This window comes from Callospermophilus lateralis, unplaced genomic scaffold (assembly GCF_048772815.1).
Source record: "Callospermophilus lateralis isolate mCalLat2 unplaced genomic scaffold, mCalLat2.hap1 Scaffold_996, whole genome shotgun sequence".
Taxonomy (NCBI): Eukaryota; Metazoa; Chordata; class Mammalia; order Rodentia; family Sciuridae; genus Callospermophilus; species Callospermophilus lateralis.
This window is the reverse complement of record NW_027518165.1, coordinates 484,677-491,266: the sequence shown is the minus strand read 5'-3', so window position 1 is coordinate 491,266 and position 6,590 is coordinate 484,677. Positions and strand designations below refer to the sequence as shown.

The following is a 6,590-nucleotide window of genomic DNA, read 5'->3' as shown; positions in this document are numbered from 1 at the left end:
ACAGTCTCTAGTAGCAAGGCTCAAAGGAGAGGCGGCGGGAGGAAGCTAAGGCATCCTTAAAAAGAACAATAATCTTCATCGATCTTCACCCCCTTCCCCGCGTGGGGTCCCCATCCCCCTGCCGCCGCCCAGACAAGAGAGGGCTGAAAAAGAGAAGGAAAAATCGAGCGGGGCTCAGCTCGCCACGCTGAAGGAGCCGGAAAGGCGAGTCGCGCCAGCCCGGGAGTTGCCGCTCGCTCCGGCTGCCCAAGACACGGCGGCGGCGGCCGGCGGGGGCGGCGGGTGGTGGGTGCTTGGTGGGTGTGTGTCTGTGCAGGAGCAGCGAGAGGCTGCGCGCGGGAGGCGAGGCGGGGCGCTCGGGGGAGCCGGTCCCCAGCCCCGCAGCTCGCCAGCCCGGCGGGCACACTCGCCCACGGCCGCCCCAGCCTCCCGCTCAGCCTCCCGCTCCGCCTCCGGCGCTCTGCGCACCCGCTTGCTGGAGCGGCCGTCGCTTCCACCTCCGCTTTCTCTGCCACCCCCTCCTCCTCTTCCTCGGCGTTCGCGGCTCTCAAGGTGGGCAGCGGGGCGGGGCGGGGCGGCTAGGCTGTGCTGTCCGCTGGACACCTTTGGACACGCCGGGGTTCACTCGGCCTCGCAGCGTTGGAGCTGTGCGCTCAGCCAAGGACAGCGCCCCCATGCCCAGGGCGCGGCCGGGGCGCGGGAGAGTGGGCGCCGCCCACACCTCGGGGGCACCTCCCTTTGCTCCCGCTCACCCTCTGCGCTCTCCGACCAGGGGCCAGTCTTTACACCCACCTTGCTTCGCTGTGCGGCTTTCAACCAGCCGCTCCTGGAGAGAGGGTCCCGCAGCCCCGGGGCCGCCGGAAAGGTCGGCGGCCAGGAAAGCCCTGGGATGCCCCGCCGAGACGCGCTCCGGCAGCTTCGCGGGATTCCCTTGGCCCTTCTGCTTCCAACTACGGGGCTCTCCCGCCGCCCGACCCCTAAACGGCCATGACCCTGGGCATACTGCTCGACCCCGATCCCGGGGAACTGGGGCCAGGACACGTGACTCCTGAATGATGGGACCAGGAGTATTTTCCCGGAAAAGGAGCCGCGGGAATAATGAGGAGTGCAGATAAGATCTGACTTTCCTCCGGGCACATCCAGCTCCACTTGGGGGCCATCACTAGCCCCGGGTAACCCCGCTTTTCTGGGTTTGAGGGTAAAGCCGGGTCGGTGGCAGCCTTAACTCTTGCTTCCCACGGGGGCGCTATTCATACCTTGCTTGCTTTCTTTAGCCATCTACTTAACAGGGGGAAAACTATGCCAAGTTCCTCCCAGTGAAGCTGCACGGTGAACACACAGACCCTTCCCCACCTTCAGGACAATGAACCTGAACAATAATGACGGGGCCAGACAGGTTCCTAACCAAGGTTCCTGACAGGTGGAAATAAAGACAGCCTGCATAGTTGCAGGGCTTTCAGGAAAACAGTAGCTTAAAACACCCTTTCAAAAAGAATGCTGGCCATGATAATATATTTCAATCTGATACTTAAGAATTTCTGTAGATCAAGAAAGATGGCAGTTGAAGAAGTTTCAAATACATTTAGTTTTAAATATATCCCTTTTAATCTTTGCTTTTGCTTTAGTTGTCATCTGTATGGGATGTACTGTCCTCTTGGATTTCCTACAAAAAGTGGGCTTCTTGCCTCCCCATGAACCTACCTTGTGTTCAGTGATCTTTTTGAAGTATCAGATGTTGGGTTGTAGCATGGAAATTGACCTTTCTGATACTGTCACCCTTCAACAAGAACCTGCCTTGCCTTCTGCACTTCTCTGGGCTTGTGGAGAAGGAACACTAGGATGAGATCACCCAGATTTCCACACCTTAATACAGTTCTAGCCAGTTTCCAAGCTTCAGCTCTGCACTTCCAGAGAACTGCAGAAAGCCCATTCCTTCACCTCAAGTCTTTCCATCCTCTCAAACAGTTTACATCCTCTCCTGCAGATGACCACCCCAAATACAACCCTGAAGATAATCATTTCCCTATTCACCAATGTTCCCAGCTTTTGCATTCCCTATTGGCCTGCTTCTATGCCATTGCGTGCATGTATTTTTCTCTTTCTGGAATGTTTCTTTCCAGGTGCCAGCTCCAAATCATTGCAGCCCTTCCAAGGCCCACTTCACATTTTGCCTATTTTGTGACCATTCCCCTTTGATATCTCCAGCACATTGTCTCAGCTCTCTTAAAAGGTATGGGTCACCTTCTGCTTCTTATAGCATACATGTACTTCGTATGTATATATCTTACCATTTTAAAATGTAAGTTCCTTCAGGGCCAATTCAACACCTTTTGTTGTTTGCATTCCTTACATCTTACCCAAGGCCACACATGTGGATTCAGAGATAACCTATTCATCCACTAAACATTTATTTTGCAGTTTTTGTCAAGCACTCAATATTTGTTAATGATCAGAATTTATAAAATAGTTTAAAACTAGGAAGATCTCTTAGGACTTATTTTGACTATGCCTAAATATAAATGGCATGATACCTTTTGTAAGTTTAGGCATGGTGAAAATCCTCTTGCTTTATTAGCCCTACATCAATAGTACTGATCACCTTGGTAGTAATTGAAATATTTGACAAGTATTGTCTAAAATTTTCTACCTTAAATTTCCATTAGATTTGAGAAAACTGAATCTGTGCCTACTATATGAGTGGTCATTAGTTAAAAGAGTAAATTATCTGTCAGGTAAAATAAAATGCTGCTGTCTCCATTTCTGGAAGGCAAGGAGCTAGGAGTAAGTCATCCATCAAGCCTGAGTCATATCTGTGAGCATGCAATGATAAGGAAAAAAAATTCTGGGGGAAAAGTTTAATTTCGCTTACTAAGTTACTCATGGCCCAAATGAGTTCTAGAGAACAACCCATTGTACACAGATTGTTTGAAATAGCAGGGTTCTCCATATGCACAGCTTGAATTCCACGTGGTAGTAGAGACTTGTGTTCATTATCATCATGCAGCTCCATCCATAGCCTTAGTATATATAATTTGGATTTTCTTCATTTATTCTCCAAAGGAAAATTTAAATGATGTAGCTGAAAGTGTGATATGTTTTCACATTGCTTCTTAACTCATCTTTTTTTAACTTTTATTGAGATTTATAGAAATGTTCCTTGTGCTTGTATTTCAATTTCCCAGATTTATTTTGCGATATGATGAAATCATATTAAAAGGAAGAAATGTCTGTTTAGTATGTCAAAATGTTTCCCTTATACAACTTCGTAAGATAAATAACTGCAATACAAGTTTAACCTGAAATACCCTTAGGCATTTAAGTAGATAAATTTAAGCAAAATGTTTTCCCTCGGACATCAATATAGGGGTATATAAGAATATACACACATACATACACACAATATAAAGTATAAATAATAGGTTCTTGGGGTTTTTGTTGTTAAATGTAATATTTGAAAAAACATTAAGTATAATCTAGTTATACTGGCTGCGCTTTATCAAGTTTGAGTTTGCATGAGCAAGTTGATTTACAGAAAAAGTCAGTATAGATTAGAAAAAAAATGGTAAAGGCAGAGGACAAACGTTTTTAAAATGTTAAAAGCATAAAGATAATGATTTGCAAGTTTTGCAAAAAAGAATTTGATGTGATTTTTTTAAAAGTCAAATGGAAGGAAGCTTATAACATATTGAGGAAAAACAAAAACAAAAGTGAATTCAAAAGGAAGAGTAGTTAAAAATGATGTGAACCCCATTAAACGGAAAATATACAAACATATATGTAAATATGTGTGAGGGTATGTACATGTACATTATGAAAGGATCTGTATTAACTAGCTAGAGTTAACTCTGAGTTGGGAAGTAGCTTTTGTTTTATTTGGTATAACATGTTTATATCAAAAGATGGGTGAATATTAACCTTTCTCAAATATCAGCACAAGAGGATACACTTTGCATTCCTTATTATAAACCAATTTGTAAATAGATTGTGACTGTCTTCCCCCCAACCCCAAATAAGGGCAGATACCACTCTGTTTTTTTTTTTTATTGTGATGTAAGAAAACAACCACTGAAGGATAACTAGAATTTGTCATATTCTTATACTTAATATGCCCTCTTTTTTCTCTTCTAAATAAAAATGTAGGAAAGCCTGGGCATTCTCAGCAATTCACAGAATCTTAGCAGCCACTGAAATCCTACACTCACACATTGCAGAGAAGGCTTGAAAAATAAATGAACCGTCTGTGTGTTCTTCATTGAAGAGATAAGTACTATCTCATTGATTCTTTTGGATTTAGTTGAGACAGATTTGGCTGTCCTTTGAAGATTTAAAGCTAGAGATAAGCTCCAGACTGACTGTATTTGTATTTTTTAAAACAGTTCTTATTCTGAGTATGAACATTTTGAAAAATGCCAGATGCTTGAACAAAGCATTTTTTTTCCTGCCATGTAATAGTGTGAATATAAGTACTATGTTTGAATTTACCCCTAGACATACTTCCAGATGTCATTATTGTCTAAGCAGGCTGACTTGGTCTTAGAAATTGGGAAGTTTAGGGTGAGGAGTTTCTGGGGCCAGGGAAGCAGAAATTTTAAAAATATACTCCTTAGATTCTGAAATTTTTAATATGCTATTCTAGGGCATGGTGGAGCAAGGATTGGATTCCTGATCAAAACTGAGTTTTATCTCTCTCTTGCATTTGTGCTGTGTAGTATCAAGTAAGTTTTACCAAATCCTTAAGACATGTCAGACATTAGAGTAAATTTGTTATAAGTATTGGCTACCAATATCATAATTTAATCCTAATGATAGCGCTTTAAGTTAAACACTATTATTATTATTTAGTTAAAAATGGAGGTAACCAAACTCAAGAGAATTTAAATTACTAGTCCCAGATCATATGTTAAATGAAAGAATTAGAATTTGACCTAAAGCAGTGTGTCCCCAAACTTTTAAACTATCTTCTGCCTACTTCACCCCACACCGCTAAAATCTGTCTGTTTCACCAGATTGTCTCAAGTTCATGTGAAAATTTTGTATAAAATATTATTTTTCATTTTTAAAAATGAAATACAGTTTTGATAATGTGGTAGTTGCCAAATACAGCCTACCTTAGGAAAATAGGTAATCCTAAAATGGTACTAAAGGGGGATGGAGATAGGAAATGTGCCTTTTGTATTCTAATAGATAGGTTGATAGTGATCTGATGGCTCACCAGTCATCTGCATGTTTGTCCTCTGCAAATTTGATCCTGCTACGCTGAGCACCTTGGGGATGAGACACATTGTCAGGGACTAAAATGAAGTCTTTCAGGCTTACAAAGGGAAGGTACCTGTGTGGACCATGGGCTACCCAGAAGTCCTAAACAGCTCCAGATCACAAATATACCATCAGCACAATAGCTCAGGTGCTCTTAGGAACAGAGTTCATTTAAAGCACTGTCTGTGCTTAAAAGGAAAAAAAAAAGGGACTGGAATAATCCCCCACAGTAGAGGTTGTGCAACTGGTCACAAATGAAGGAGCTGCTTAGCAAATCCAAGGGCATTTTTCTCAGCCCCAGATTTCACATCATTATCAACAAAAAGTGGATTTAATAATATAATATGTCTCTGGCCATGCAAGGACCTTGTCTGTGAAAAGCCAAGATTAAAGCCATGACAAGCAAGATTAAATTAGTTGCCCAGTCTTTTCTGGGAAATTTCCATGTGGACATAGGATTCAACAAAGCAATTGGGTTTAAATTGTGTCAGATACTCTTAACAGTGCCTTTGTTCCTTTCTGATGATGAGGACTGAGCTGACAGTATGTTCAACAGAAACCTACTTCCAAAGGGGATATTAATTCTAAGTGATGAAAAAGTAATTCTGCCATATTTCTCTGTCCTCCTTGTAGTCAGCACTCAGACCTTCAGAATCTTCTCTGCAGTATCAAGTAGAAATATTGATCATTTCCAGGATCTCTAGTCTGAAAACTATCATTTCCCACTACTAAACATAGGTTTAATGTTTTATCTAAATAAAACACATTATTGTCATTAATAAAAAAATAGTTTTTCTAGCATGGTATACTCACTAAAATTATATCAATAACTTAATAGAGTAGTTTTTTGGAAAGCATTTAACATTAACAATGAATAGATGTGAATGACTAGTAAAGATTGATAAGCATGTATATAAAGCTTACAAACTCAAATATAAGCACATATTACCTAAAATGTACTGTTGAGATGAAACAATGACTTTTTTCAATAATTTTTTAAACTTTTTGTTCTAGATAGTTATACATGACAGTAGAAGGCATTTTGACACATTATACATGAATGGACTATAAGTTCTCATTCTTCTGATTGTACATGATGTAGAGTTAAACCAGTCATGTAATCATATAGGCAAGTGGGATCATGATGCCCGATTCATTCTATTTATCCCATCCCCTCCCTTCACTGCCCTCTGTCTAAGCCAAAGTACCTCTATTCTTCCCTAGCCAACCCCCTTATTGTGAATTAACATCCGCATCTCAGAGAAAACATTTGAATAGTGCCACTCTTTAGGTTGCTTAGTTACGACTAACATTGTTGGGTTATGGAATTTAAT

The 6,590-nt window shown here is 41.7% G+C and overlaps 1 long non-coding RNA gene across 1 annotated transcript; it reads left to right on the top strand.

Annotated features, from left to right (window-relative positions):
* Positions 1 to 514: 514 nt before the first annotated feature.
* On the top strand, positions 515 to 4,251 carry LOC143386857 (uncharacterized). Its single transcript, XR_013089566.1, has 3 exons — positions 515 to 552; positions 2,121 to 2,230; positions 4,141 to 4,251. It is a non-coding gene; the product is annotated as an uncharacterized LOC143386857 (long non-coding RNA).
* Positions 4,252 to 6,590: the final 2,339 nt, after the last annotated feature.